General features: G+C 36.4%; 1 protein-coding gene across 1 annotated transcript in view; it reads left to right on the forward strand.

Annotated features, from left to right (window-relative positions):
- The window catches only part of DCDC1 (doublecortin domain containing 1), a 193,963-nt gene that overhangs the window by 173,646 nt on the left and 4,835 nt on the right, over positions 1–15,482 (forward strand).

Genomic DNA, 15,482 nt, shown 5'->3' on the forward strand with positions numbered 1-15,482 from the left:
CTGCTGACTTCTAGGCTCCTCACTAAAGAGTCTTTGAAAATCTGGTTATTCTTCATTACAGAATTCAGAGTGCAACTTTAAATACCAAGGTCTGAAAACATTAGTCTGTATTAAACACAAAGAAAGTAAAGATGGAAAAAGAAAAATGAGGTGCACTGCTGTGTGCAAGCTGAATAACTGAAGATAAATATTTGTCCTTGGCAATAACGAAGTCCTAATCTGTTAATTTTTTTCATACATGTTTATTAAAGATATGCTGATTGGGCTACGTTGGGTTCACCAAAGTAATTAGTATATACAGTATCATATTCAAATTATATACTGCACTGCAGTTTGCTTTATTGCGGTGTTAGAATACAATTGTTTCTTGATAGAAGATGTGAGGGTCCTCTTTTTATGACTTAAAACCTTTTATTTTTAATCCTTTGTTTCATGTCTGCCTTTCCACACAAGGAGAAATTCATGTTACTGTCCCCATGTAAGGGGGGGAAATATGAGAAAATATCAGAAAAAATGGAAGAGAAGTGGTTAGTCTTTGGTGTTTGTTTTTTTTTTTTTTAAAGTAGTTATTTCATAGCTGGCTTTAAAAGAGTTTATCCTACCAAACAGGCATATCTACGTTTTATTCAGAGTGCTTGAACTCAAATTACCAAGGGGAAAAATACTGCTCAGAAATTAATTCTACCGTCCCCAAAATCAAGTCCAAAGCATGCGGTTACCCTGATACTCTTCATATTTTATCATGGATTCTCTGATGGTCTTTTATTCCCCCTTCCCTCTGGTGGCTGTGAATATACATACCCAGCACGGCTTGTGGAAGGCTTTTATTATCAGAAGACAGATCGCATGTAATTACTTCCTCCTCTTTAAAAAGGAAGTAAAGGAAGGTACTGTGAGTGCATCAGGAATAGCCATAATTCAGAAGTGGGCTAAAAAAAGACTAAAAAACGAACTTCTTTAAGAGGGACTCTGGCAATGCAAAATTACTGCTAATTATAAATAAACACTGTAGTTGCTCGAATATAAAAAACCACTCAGTACAGGTGGGTAGCTGAATAGGTATCTACTTGTTTTCCCCAAGCTACTCAGTCTGTAACACTTCTCCCTAGAAAAGTAGAACTAGATTCAAGTTTCTGACTAGGATGTTCAGAAGTCCTCTTTGCTGCATTTCATACGACCAGGTACGCTTAGGCATTTGTTTTCAGGTTAGATGTCAGTACTGATAATATGTTTTAAAGAGAACAAAAAAAATGTAATTAAAACTTGTAGGAGCCTTCTCATTTCCAAAATAGCCAGAAAAATCCAGAATCCTGATTAAGCTGTGAGTACTTAGATGGAATCAAATGGAAGCACATACTAATGACAGAAGTTCCTTATTTGCAGTTAGTGATTTATATTGCAGATAACTTTGACCTCCCTGGTAAACATTCACCAATGTATATGAACTACCCTCAGCCACTGACCATCTGGCTCTCAAGCAGCCTGCCCAACTCTTTTTTTCTCCTCACACTAGGCAAAAAGCTGTAGGACAGCTACAGACCACAGCACTGTGTTCTCTGAGAAGTATTACCTTGTTTGCTTGAAAAACAACCCTGCATTTTCTTAGTTTGGATGTGCTGTTTCTCATATCAATCAGCAAATTTGAGTACGTTCCCTTCTTGGAGAGCATTGGATACCTTGAAGGAGTCGCAGGTGACACCAATTCATCTTTCTTGCTGTTGAACAAAAGTCATGAACAGCTTCTACTGGCGCAGTAATAATTGATACTTTTCTTCTTTTTCACTTTGAAAGGTGCAATAGCAAACAAACCCAAAAAAATCAGCCCAGGCTGTATTAATTCCAGCCAGACTGTGATCAAACGTCAGCAGTCTGCTAGTGAAACGTGCCAAACGCCTACCATGGCTCTGCTAACTGCAGCAGATGTTTTCAAGAGGATCCTTTTGGATGTATTGTCCCGATGTGGCTGCATAGGCTGTAGTCAGCCACAGCTAGGCTCAGCCAAATTCCAAATTTGAAGTTTGATTGCCATCGGGAAATTAGCCCACACTCCAGTTCAGTGTGTTTAAATGATTTTTAAGTCAAAACAACGTCACTGCCAGGAGGTCCCATCTTTCAGGCAATAGGGAGATAGTACACCAGCACAAGAACTCCAGCTGCTTTCGTCTTAAACAACAGCCTAAATGAAAGGAATTCCTATATTCCTGGTTTTTAGCTTTTTATAATTCAAACATGTCAGATTTGCAGACTGTACTGTGTAGTTACTTTCTGCTAATTACATGCTGTCTCACGCTGATGCCATATACCTTCTCAAATCACTAGCCACTTCTTAAATTTTAACCCAAAATATCTGCAAAGTGGTCTCTTGGCAGTTGTTTAGTTGCACGCAATTATCTTTCCCTGTTGGCTTTTCTTTTAGCATCCCTTAAACGTTCAAAACAAGTTCATATGAAGTTAAAGAAAGGGACGGGGTGTGTGATATCAATCATTGTTCCTGACTGGTGTGTGCGAACTCTCTCTAGCTGCTAATTGGGAGACCGTTCAGTGGTAAGGACAATTAAATATGCCTTGGTAGCCTAAATATATTGACTTCATGTGAGGAAAGTAAATTAACCCATATGGATTTATTTTTTTGTTTATTTCCAGGAATTTCAAAAGAGTCCTCGATTTCACAGACTTGATTTAATCAAGTATGAGAATATATTTTTTAGTTAAAGTAAGTTTCAAACCATGGGTAAGGATTTTTCTTATGGCTCAAATAAAAATATGACCATAGTTACTTTTACGAAATAAATTTCACACATATCAAGCCTGGAAATAAAACTCTGGTATACTTAGTGTATAGTTTGCCTTCAGTTTTGCGATTTACATATGCATACGTGTGTGTGAAGGAGATTCAGGGAGACCTGCTAGCTACTCGAAGCATGAGTAATTTTATTTCACTTTCTTTGAGACAACTACTAACAAAATACACCCAAACAATTGTAACCCTGCAATCTGTAATAAACTGAATACCAAAGTGGAATAGGGTGAGCTGGCAAGCTGGAGAAGTGCCTGTTTGGAAGCGTTGTGTGAATCACTGTCTCCACCTAGTGCTGGCTGCAAGAAATTAGACTTCTAAACCCTCAGTGACAGGTGACCCTACCAACATAAAAGATTCTGTACTGATATTATTTTTTTCCCCCATATATATAGTTACTATAGTTGCAGTCATTAATTCATTACATTTTAAAATATGTCAGCAGCTTTTCATTTGTAACGCAAGGCTTGTAAATTGGCTATAAAAATTCACCAGGTGTTGAAATTTGCCAGCCTCATAGGGCTTTCTGCAAGGACCTTTTGGCATATGTTCATTAATATCTTCATTATTATTAATTAATACATCCGTTAATAATAACACAGAAAACTTGGCAGAAATTTCACAGAACTGTGGAGTACACTCATTGAATGTGTGGTTTGAAAGCCCCTTTCTAGTGCTATTAGGAACAGAAGAAATTTAAAGATAAGGACTAATTTCCAGCTGACGAAGCATGTAAATCAATGAGTGGCCGATACATTATAGGCAGTGCGTTGGGTCAGGAGAAATGGGGGACAGCGCACAACTTAGTTCAAGGAATTAAAACTGACACGGTTACCCTACAACAGCTTCCAAACAGCAAACCAAATAGATTATCTTTATGATATCTTTTATTCCAATACCAGGTTAAAAAATAGTTGCAAATTCAGTGTTGCCTACGTTGCCTCCTTTAGCTATCTAAGAAACCTTCCAACTTGAAAGAAAATTGTTGTGAAATAGTGATTCATTTCTATGAATAAAGCATCCACAAAGCATAAATTCAGCTTTCTTCTTTGCTCAAGAGATATTATTTTGCAATAATTCCAGAACCAGTAGAAATACGAAGTGAAACTGACTGCAATCTGTAACATGTTTTAGGCTTTTAAACACTTGCTATGAATTCTTACGACAAATGTCAGTCTTGGCTCCTTATGCTGAACCTAGCACAAGCAATTAGCTTATCCCCTTTTAAGAAATTAGAGATGCATATAAGTGTAACTGACGGACTTGTGTGAATTTCTGTACATTGATACGTATCCCAACAGACTCTGTTATTTAGCATAAAAGAAGACTGGGAGCTGTTATAAAATGTTACAGTGCTTTAAAAGGCTCAAAACCACACTAAGCTTCATGGGTTTTTCTGGTGGGTATAGTGTCAATTTATTTTTTTAATTGTGAAAGTTATAATAATGAGGAAATTTTGTCATATCCATAATTTTTATCTGACTTTTATCTCTGGATAATTTTAAACCCACATTTTTTTCTGATTGTGAACTGTAACTAGTTTATCTAATCTTGCTCAAATTAGATAGCGTCACATCTCACCAGTGTTGTAGGACAGTTTATAAACTCATCTGTTAACAATTTAAACTAAGATTAAGATTATAAATCTTTGCTATGAGTTGTAAGAGGTAGGTTAAGTAAGTCAAGATAAGAATAGTAATGAATTGCTTTTTCTCGTTTAAATCAGACTTTGAGCATTGTTTGGATCTAGTTTTACTGATTACTATATAAAATGTACGTAATAAGTGGAAAGGTCTTTGTCCTTAAGTTATCCAGACATTGGAGACAAAAAAAAAAAATTGGGACGACTCTGTTTTACTGAGTGTGAGCTATGACTCACCAGGAATGTGTAACATAAGCCTCTGAGTGTTATATTAGGTACTTTGCTACATCTTCCACCCAAAGATAAGTACATAAAAAACAATTAGTTATCAAAATGGGCATAAACTAAAAATTGACCTAATAGCTTCAAATAATTTAAATAACTTGCAAGGTTAATTTAAATCTCTGAGTTTCACTGTACTGTCATGTGGACCTTTTCATTTCTCCGAGACTGTCAGGTAATGATACATGGATTACCCTTCATTTTATCTGGGCTGAGGGTGCAGCTGTTTAATCCTATTGCAATTCTGGCTAGTCTCCTGGAATGAAACAACTAGGTCAGAGACCCTTATATTCCCCTTTCTGGGATTTTAAGAAAGCGCCACTTATTTTCCACAGTATGTTTGCGATAATAACCACAGGACTGTCTCCTAACAGTGTCTGTGATCACTGCTTCCTATTGTAAACATGTACAACATCAAAGGTTGGGCAGTCTCCAGCAACCCAACTCGGCTAAAGCCTCACTCTCTGCCTTTCTGTATATTGGAAACTAAGGTATATAAATTAAAATCCCCTAACAGACATTAGAGAAGGGCTTTCATTTCTGTCGCCTGAGTGTCAGAATTTCTTATCTACCCATACAACTGTGTCCCAGGTATACCTTCTGGGACATCCTTCCTTTGCTCTTTGTGACCAAAGTTCTCAAATGTTCATAAACCAAAAGCAGTAGCCCGTGGCTACTGTAGTAAGGATATGTAAGAGAAAAAAGAATGAGTAGGTGTATGTTAACAGTTTGTCATTTGTTTGTTACTAACTCGTGACAATAACATAAGTGAGAACAGTTTCTAAGAAAACTTCATTTGAAACCCTCTTTCATGGGCTTTCCAAATCACACCTTCAAGAAAATGGTTTAACGCTGCAGTTGGTGATCTGGGCCCTTATCTTGGCCATCCGCACCAAAACCGGTATGCCAGGCTCCGCAGGATGCTGTATGGACTGATTTTTTTTTCTTTTTAAAAGATGTTTATATGTCTAATTATTATTGATTGTAATGGATTAATCTTTAAAATTCAAGCTATAAGTCAATCATTTGGAGCAATAAATCCACATGATAAGGTCAGTATGCAGTATTCATCGCCTCACATAGATCAGTTTTTTGTCCATCATGCTAAAGCCTGCAGTATAATGGGCACTGTATATACTCCTATCAAGGATCACCAGATATCTAAAATAAGCCCCGATATGCCCACTGTATGCAACAAAAAAATCTGAAGGTCTGAATTTCAGTTGTCCTTCTTTTGACAATTTTTTTTTTTGTTGTTCCTGCAAAACTTTATTTTTAAACAGAGTCAGTTTACACTTATTTGGCTCTAACGTTAGCAACTTTCAACTTGCTAAGGAGAATTGAACTACAAGCACTTTCAAACGCACCTATTTCAAGTGAATTTTTCCTGAGGGTTAGATTGTATGTTCATTTCAATTGCTGACTTTCATTTCTCGCCAAAGTAGCAAATGTCTTCTGAATTTTGCAGAGATATTTGATCAAATTCATGAAATTCAATACAAAAATTAATAGGATCACTAAACTCACATTTTCTCAATGATTTCTTTCTGCTTCCAGAACAGATTTCTTTTACTTCTCTAGAAGTAAAGCTGTCCTAGTTCCAGTTACTCTGACCGATAGTCAAGTGTGGAGATGAAAAAAAAGCAGAATAAAATCTCATATCTCTTTTGCTAAACCAAAACTAAAGAAATAAAATATATCCACAAAAATTCACTACTTCTTTGTACCTAAATTGCACAGAAATTCTAGCTGCTTCTTAGTGGAGTGCAGCATCTTTCAGCTCTTCTCTTTGATCTGTACCATTGCAATGCTCTTTAGGAGGCTTTGTGAACATCCCTCGACCCCCTTCATCCCATGGAAATGTCACAGCAGGCGTATGGCATCTTCTTGAGTTTTTCTTTGGTAATCGCTAGCAGAAAGTATTTTAACTGATATTTCCTTAAGATCCTTTACTTCAGGTTGTCTTTTATTTAAACATGAGATGACGTTAAATTAAAGTGATAATTTGACTATCACTTTGTTGATTTTTATACATCTTTCTAATACTTTCTTTAAAAAGTTTGAATGTCTGGTGTCATAGATAAATTATATTCTGATTTGGAGATCTTACGATTTCTGAGGTTTTAACTGAAACTCTTATATACCTAAACTATATTTCAGAGAAGAAAAGAGCAACTCTTAAAGCCTGTAGAATTTCACAAAAACTTATGGAAGATGAGGAAACATCTCTATTAATAAAAAATACATGCCTCAAAGAAAAATATGCCTCAACTTCAGCTCTGATTCCAGGGATTACAACGTGATCTAGGATGAGTAATTGAGGTACATCTAACATTCAGTGAACTTTCATGAACCTGAGATCTATAGATTAAAGAATCTGAAGCTAAAGTTTAATATGTTGAATCTATCTGTAAGTGGTCAGTATAGTTCACATTATAAGACAACTCTGGCAGAACATTCTATTAAGTTATTTAAGTGATAAATCAAACAAACGTAAGCACACGCATGAAATTGAGTATACTTCCATGAAATTTCTAAATCAGATAAATATTTGTGTTTCTAAGAAAGGGGGGGTGTCTCTTTTAGATAGGTACTGTAGTTGAAGTACAGTACACTATTGTTAAATTGTTACTAGTGGTACTTCAAGCTGATAATACATGTCAACCAATAATTTTCTTTACTATGCAATTTAATATTTACTATTTAACACTTACTCTAACATTTGCTATTTAACACATTAACATTTATTTTAATATACCATGTATTTTTGCATCTCGGTGGTCTGTAATGTGAAGAAGCTATTTAAAGGGAAGCTCAAAAATCAAAGCTTGAATGGAAGACCTAGAGGAAAATGTGATGTGTGTTTCTGAAAGTCAGTTCAAGTGCATGTGATCAACTGCAGAAAAACAGGGTGTTGTTACAGTTCAGGTTATGTTTTCTAACAGTCTAGCTGTAATGAAACATGTCCTTCAGCACATAATGCAGACTTCAAGCTTCAGAATCCAGACTTCCAACTTGCCCACCTCTAGTTTCACAATATATCTGATCAAAGAATGGAAGAAATTTTACTTTACCTACTTAATAATCGTCTTCTGTTGTAGTTTTCTAAGACTTAACTATATTTTTAGGTGGCTCTGAAGGGAGAAACATGAAGGGACAAAAACATGTGGCGAGCAGACAATCTCTTGTGGAACAAGATAACATACTTGCTGCCTGTCCTTCTAAATGGAGAACTTAACGTGGCAATTGCAGCACAAGAAGAAATAGCATTTATGGTAGTTTGTTTGGTTTATGCTAAATCTAACAAAGCCGAGTAGGTTTAATTTGCTGTGCAGACATATCATTTTTGATAAATCACAAGAAATATAATGAAGCTTTGGGATTTGCCCTATTGGCCTTTAATGCTGAAACTCTGTTTTCAGAGACTGCTATTTTCACAACAGCCTGATATCGAGTGTTTAGGTTTTCAGAGAAACTTTTCCATTGTTTATTTCATCAATGTTCACCTGTAAATCAGATAAAGTCACCAATAAGATGTACTTTATTACTTAGGCCACTGATATCCTTTCATACCTGTAGTTCTTATTTGTGTTTAACAACTTCATGTGTTTTGTTTTGTTTTTTTTTTTAATATACTCACTAATCTTAAATTAGAGTATGTCACAGATGGAGCGATCCACTTCCCTCCTAAACAGAAGCAGTGAAACATTTATTGATATAAAATGAGGGTTTAACGAAGTTTGATAGCAAATGCGACAGATTTTTAACAAGATTTGATGTCAAGGTACACTTGGTTATTTACAGCATAGAGGACAGGGTCAGACAGAAGTGTCAGGCAGACCCTCCCATTGAGTCGAGGTTCAGAAAGGACCTTCTTGTTTTCTAAACTCCTCAGAGAGGAGTATAGGTACAGCTGGATCCACTGCTACTCTCAGACTTGGTCAGTGGTTTATGCCTAAAGGATTATATACATGCAATGAATCCTTTATATCACTTAGCTAAGATTTCAAAGTTTAGCGTGCTATTAGTCACTTACTGAGGATCTGTTGCAGGAAAGAATCTCCGAATGTTGAGAAGTAACCTTAAGAGGTGTCCCTACTCAACGAGAGATCCTGGGGTGCAGCCCACTGCCGTGTGGGAGAGCTCAAAGGGCTCTTGGCTATACATAGGGGTAAGATGTTTGACCTGTAGTCATATTTGCATACTGACCACAGTACCAGCATTGCTTAAGTTAGCCCTCGGCTATTGTGTTGGTATCTGTGTCCCCAAAACCACCTTTGAGCCCTGGGTGCAACTATCACAACTAGGTGCACCCACTATGGCTACCATGGGTGGTTATCGCTTGCGCAGGGTTATGGGAGATGAAGGTCAGGTTGGCGCCTGGTGGGCAGCGCACCGTCACACAGTAACGGTTTGATTGCTTGAAGAATACAGCTCCATTCTTAGTCACATTGACGTACTTGTTGCAATTAGCAATCAGTAAGTACAACGTGGAGCTGTTTAGGGTGACAGAACTGGACCCTCAATGATGAAATTTTACAACTGTATTAAATCTAGACTCAATTAACTTTGATCAATAAAATGATTAATCAGGAGTTGAATCAAAAGTTGTCTGCTTGAGTAGGTGACTGTTACCTGTCAGGCCATGTAGTTTTAGTAGCCTTCACATGCCAATACATCTATTCAAATAGAGGTAAAAAAATTTCATGAGGGAAAGGGAGACAGTGATAATTTATGTATGCTCAACACTCGTTGAAGGGGGAAAATGCCAGTCACATCAAAAACTGTTTAAAATAGCCGGATGCGTTTCTAATAGTACTTTCTACTGAGGATGTTGTACAATTGCCTCTGATCATAAAATTAGAAGGCAAAGCATTCTGAAAGACAGTATAACCCTAATCCTGACAAGACTAGTTACGCTTGATTTCTGCAAGCCAAGGGACCTCATCATGGTAGTGATGTTTAAAAGGCATTTGCTGTGTTCGCAGAATGAAGGTCATGTGTAAGATGTAGCAGATTCTGTGGAATACTTATTTTGAAACTTCAGATGGTTTTGCATGTTCATTGCTTCCAAGGTTGAGTAACTAGAAATATTTTCCTTTGCCTGTCAGCCTGTGTGTTCTTGTGTATCGGATATTATAAACATTTGCAACATACTTGTGTGAGGTTAACATTAAATGTACACAGCCTTCTCTGCAACACACTAAGTCAAAGCAGAAATTGAGAAGGTTTGTTGAACCAAATGTGTCAAATTCAAGTCAAATTTTGCTCTTTCGCTGAAAGCATTTTTACTACCACTTGAAGTACTGCTCATTCTTAATAGCCCATTTGCTATAGAAGTTCCCAGTCAAGAAGCCTTACTGCCTTATGCCTGTGAAACTGCAAGCTTGATGTAATGGAGACAGCGACAAAAGCAAAGCCATCAGCTGTTATTGGATGAGATATCACAAATGTGTTTAAGAGACAATAAGGAGACAGTAATTCATTTTAATAGTGGTATAAAATTAATTTCCTTGATCACAGTTAACTTTAACTTGAGTACATCTTCAACCAGAAAAAAAAAAAAATAGTTATCCATAACTTAATTAGAAACTTACTCCAAAAGCCAGAGTGCAAAAGTCACTACTTATTACTTAATGAATTCATTTCTTAGTTCAAACAGACATTGAAAATTACCCTTTGAGCATATCTTACCTTGTCAAGAGTTTGCATGTGCATAGTTTCTTCCTTCAAGTCCCTTTTGTTCATTTGAGAAGTAACTTCTGCACTTCTGAGATAGAGTTGATGCCTTCATTGACATAGAAAGTGCAAGCCATAGAGGACTTGGGAGGATTTTATTTTCCTTTTTAATTTAATTATTAAATAATTATTAAATAATAATTTTATTATTTTCCTTTTTAATTTAATATTTCTTGCTCCGTTACTGTTTATACGATCCATGACTGTGAGGCAGTGAATATGGGAAATACATATTTTCAGTTTCAATTTGTCAAAAAAGTTGCCTGTGGGTGTACCTCCAGCTCCTTTGGGCAGAGGCTTTTCCGGCTGGCATGGTGTGCCTTCCACACTAACCTAACCCTCTGAGGTTAAGCCTGTGGTGACACTGAGAGAGTTTTGGCTTTAGATCCACAAGATTTTAACCTATGGCACCCACTGTGAAAATGGTCTTAGAAAGGTGGCCGTTGGCTAGTTGGACAGGGACTGAAATCCCATCTGCACTTTACATGGAGCAACGCCGGACAACAGGGTTGGAATTGCTGGCTCAAAAATGAAGGCTTTTCTTATTCATAGCTTTAGGAAAAATAGTTTCTCATGTCTAGATGTCTTGGTCAAAACTAAGATGACATGTTTGTCGTTGTGTTGGTGGCCCTGAGAAGATTAAAATAGAGGCTCATGGGATGGTTTTATTAAGAACAGCTTTGGATCTTAACAAAGAGGGGTTTGCAATACTTGAAGAAACACGCGAATTATTGACATAACTGTCCTTGTTGGCAATTACCTTATTCTGTAATAACTAACATACTGACAAATGATTTAATGATGACCACAAGGACTGTCCTGTCAAAGGTTTTTGCAGCCAGCCATTTAAAATGCACATCAGCTTTAAAATAGTTATTTAAATATCTCTTAGCAAAACATTGAAAACTTATTTGGTCCACTATATATATAAAATTTTTAACCAAGGGGATAAACCCCCTATATTTTACACTGTAATTTTATATGAAAAAGGATAACATATATGCCATGAAAACCCTGGATGTAAAGAATAAGTTAAATACATTGTTTCTCGTATTGCTAGCAGAGATGTTACCTTTTGACCTTCCTTTTGAGATTTTTTTAGACCATTTGATGCTTCTGATAATAGTTTAATATTACTTTCTTCACATTGATTAAATACACTTCATACATCACTGAACAATGAGTAACATTCAAATAAGGCTGTCCACTGAACTGCCTGCAAAAATGATAAAGTAAAAAATTAATCTCCAAAGTAAAGTCAAGCCTGAAATTGAAATCTTTGACGCATACATTTCGTAATTAGTTCATTCTGCTATATCTAAAATGCAAATACAGTGCTCTTAAAATAATTCAGATCTTCTTGCATGGAGCAATAATGAATTGTTCTAGCTTCCGCACCTCTGACTTCAACAGTCTGGAGTCCTTTGACTTTGTTGTCGTTTGCTTTGTTAAGTTGCGGAATTTTCTTTTTTATAAGGTTACTTAAAGCGGTTCTCCTTATCTCTTGTGTTGCTCTAACATTGTTTTCAGTCAGTAGATCCACCTACACGCCAAGGGAAGTGAATTTCACAGAATATGTGCAGAATGAAGGCATAAGGAGTCCCCCCATTGCTCTGTTGTCAGCCGCGTGTGACCATTTTTTAACGGTCCAACTGTTTGTAGGACTATTGTCTAAACCAGAACAGTGACATTATCTCGTCATGGGGTTGTGCGTTGGTGGTTGGTTTTTTTTTGCATGTGTACATGGTTTTTGTTTTGTTTAGTATTTATGTATTTAAGTTTGGGTCATTTTCCTCAAATAATTTAGTTGGTGACCACAGCAGCATTAAGCAGGTGACAGCTGGTGTTTGTGAATGGGCAGAAATGTTGTTGCCACACTGTCTTTTACCCAAAATCTTCTGGCAGGTACAATGCTCTGTTTGCATTCCCGCAGCAAGTGAGTGGTAACATAAGAAATGGGATGTATTCATTGCCTTTTGGCTTTTCTACGCTTAATTTTCACGGAGGTTTTCAAGATCAAGTTTTGAATATATGCCCCTGAATCTCACTTAGATGTCAAGATCATCCTCTTGGGTCTGGCTGAGTTCCCGTTTTATGTGAAGGTGCTGACTAGTTATGAGGCTAAAACCTTGCAAGATGTTGGGAACCGAAGGGTTAAGTCATAGGTAGCAGTGTGTTAAAATAATAAGCAAATAGTCATATTCTTTGAGTGTCACTTCTAAGACAATGAATCATTACATTCAAGGGTGACAAAATTGCAAATAAACGATGCAACTTCACTGATGAACTGAAGGAAAAATAAATCTTACATTTTACCCCAAAGGACATGGCCATCTTCACCATACAAAAATAAGTCTTCTGAAATAAGTGTGAAAATTCAGCTTGTGAATAAGGAAAGTCTTCATTTCATAACATCTAAGCAAGAAAAATAATTACTAAAAGGAATTTTTAATGCTTATGAAACATCAACACTTGTATATTCTGAGAAAGCCCATACGTAAGCCGATGAAAGCAGAAAGCCAGTAGACTGACTTCCACTCAGCTGCGGTACAAGTGTGCTATCTTATTTACATGTCTGTTTCTTATTTGCCCTGGCTGTAAAACAAGCATTTATTTCACGGATGTTCCCCTGCAACTGAACAAAACAGCGTTCAAGATCACGATGGAAGGCGATGCACAGCAGGCAGCATAAAAGTTGTCTCCTTTTAAATATATGTGTAACTCTCATAGCGTCAGTAAGAGAAAAGGTAAGGATAACAACAGAGTACAGGCACAGCAGAAAATTAGAATGAAAATATTTTACAGAGATGGATAGAATAGGTTCAGATCTCACTTACAACATACACCTAGAATAATCCTACAATTTTGCTAGCATCTGTTTCTCAGAATTAGTCTTCAGGTCTGGGGTTTAGGGTATAGACAGAGAGGAAAAGGTCCAATCATAACGACATCTTAAAAGCTCAGAAAGCGTCCTGGAGAATGTAAAGTTGGGATAAATGTTCAAAATTATCACACTTGCTTCAAAAAAAAGTAATATTCTTACTGATTTTTACGCAATAATACAAGTTCATTTTTGTCAATAGTCTACCAATGCTTTGTAGTTAACCCTTCTCGGCACTAACAAAATAGTATCCAGTGACAACTCTACATATCTTTGTATTCATAGATAGTTACGGAAGTACAAGGCAACTACAGCTGGAGCCAGACTTTCTGTGGACAGATGTTCTACTACTTTTGCAGAAGAAAAAATTAAAGAAGGAGCTGGAAGAAGAAACAGAAGAAAAAAGTGACAATAGGAAAACTATTTAGATCATTATTTGTAAGTAATCTGGAACTGTCATATTAGCAGCTGTGATCCGTAAATTTTAGCATAACAGAGAAAGATACATAAAATACTTTAAAGGCGGATACATATAGATCACGTACTATCATGGTGTTTCTACAGTGACTATCCACAAAAACTGGCTTTAATCTGTTGAGGCTAATCTTTCTAGACTGCCTCTATGGTTAATACAGTAATTCAGTGCCCAATGGACAAATCATAATAAGAACTCGCTTTTTGTTGGTTGTAGATCAGCATCCATAAATTTAGCCCTTGTGAATCAACACCTTGTGGGCACTGACGAGACTGTGCTGCCCGGATTTGTAAACAAGGTATTTTGCTTCTGCCTTTTGGAAATAACTTTATGAACAAAAAATAACAAGACAGTGTTGAACTATTTGTAGTTTCACATGCTAAGTGATAATGTTAGCCAAATTGTCAAGAAGTTATAGATAAAAAATTAGAGGGAATGAAATAAGGTATGATTTGGAATCAGGAACTGGTAGAAGACTGAGAAAGATCAGGATGAGGACGGGGAAGTTAAAGCGGGAAACAATCAGAAAAGTCAGAACCGGAATAAGAGTAAAAAGTGCTTTCGAGAGAACAGGTTAGACTTGCACTGATCACAGATTTTTGCTTTCCTCTTGTGAAATGCAGTTTGCTCCATCTCCTCTCCCATCAGATGTGTGTCTGTAAGCATTCAAAAGCAAAGTTTCAAATGCAGATGGTTGAGTTTGAAAGACCCGCAGACTTCCTAAACTCACCCAAATTTGTCTAGCCTTCTATACCTTCATACCTTCTATACCTTCAATCACACTTGTGTGTGATTTTTATTGCTAAAAAAAGAATACGGTACAACTTGACGTGAGAAATTAGAAACGTGCAAGCTAATTGGAATAAACTTTGAATAAAGCAGAAGAGTGTAGACACTATACATCTTATTTAGACTTGAAGGATTTTTTTGTTTTGCATGGATTTTTTTGTCTTGTTTATTTTCTTGGCCGTTAAAAGATTAAATGGTATCTGAGTAAAAAAAAAGAGAAAGGAAAATTTTAATGTATAAAAATATAAAAGTTTTTCTTAGATATTATGTATTAGAAATTTAGAAAGAGCATGTGTTAGAATAAGACTATCATTCTTTCCAGGTTCTTTGGTATTGCAAATTGTAAACTGTTTCCACAACAGTCAATTGAGGCCAATTGTTTAATTATAGCATCAAGGTAAGAGTCAAGGATTTTTAAGTAACAGTGACAGCACTAAATGCACTGTTTTTTCTCAGCAGCCTGATGGTTAGCCACCCCAACAGCTAATCGCTAACAATTAAAGAAATCGCCCTTTGCTCGATGACGTAATTCCCATAAATCGTTAACCAACCCCATTATTGAAAAATAAAAGCATTATGCTTGTTTCAACATTTCACCGTGTAAGTTCATTGAAATTCATTAAGCTATTCCAGTGTGAAAGAGGAATAGCTTCGCTTTTCCTGAAAACAATTGAATTCTTGTAACAGCAGAGGTAGGCAGAGGGCAATGAAAATCCGTTGAACAGTAACTGTAGGAAGTAGCTGCACTTACTGCAGGGAGCAACAGATGGCGATATTTTCTTACATGTTAGGAGAGTTAAAGACGGTATCTCACACTAATACAATTATAAATCTTATATTCACAGTTACTGAAATCCAGCATAAAAATAGTTTTTTT

The sequence above is a fragment of the Charadrius vociferus genome, unplaced genomic scaffold (assembly GCF_000708025.1).
Source record: "Charadrius vociferus isolate BGI_N301 unplaced genomic scaffold, ASM70802v2 scaffold19, whole genome shotgun sequence".
NCBI classification, from domain to species: Eukaryota; Metazoa; Chordata; class Aves; order Charadriiformes; family Charadriidae; genus Charadrius; species Charadrius vociferus.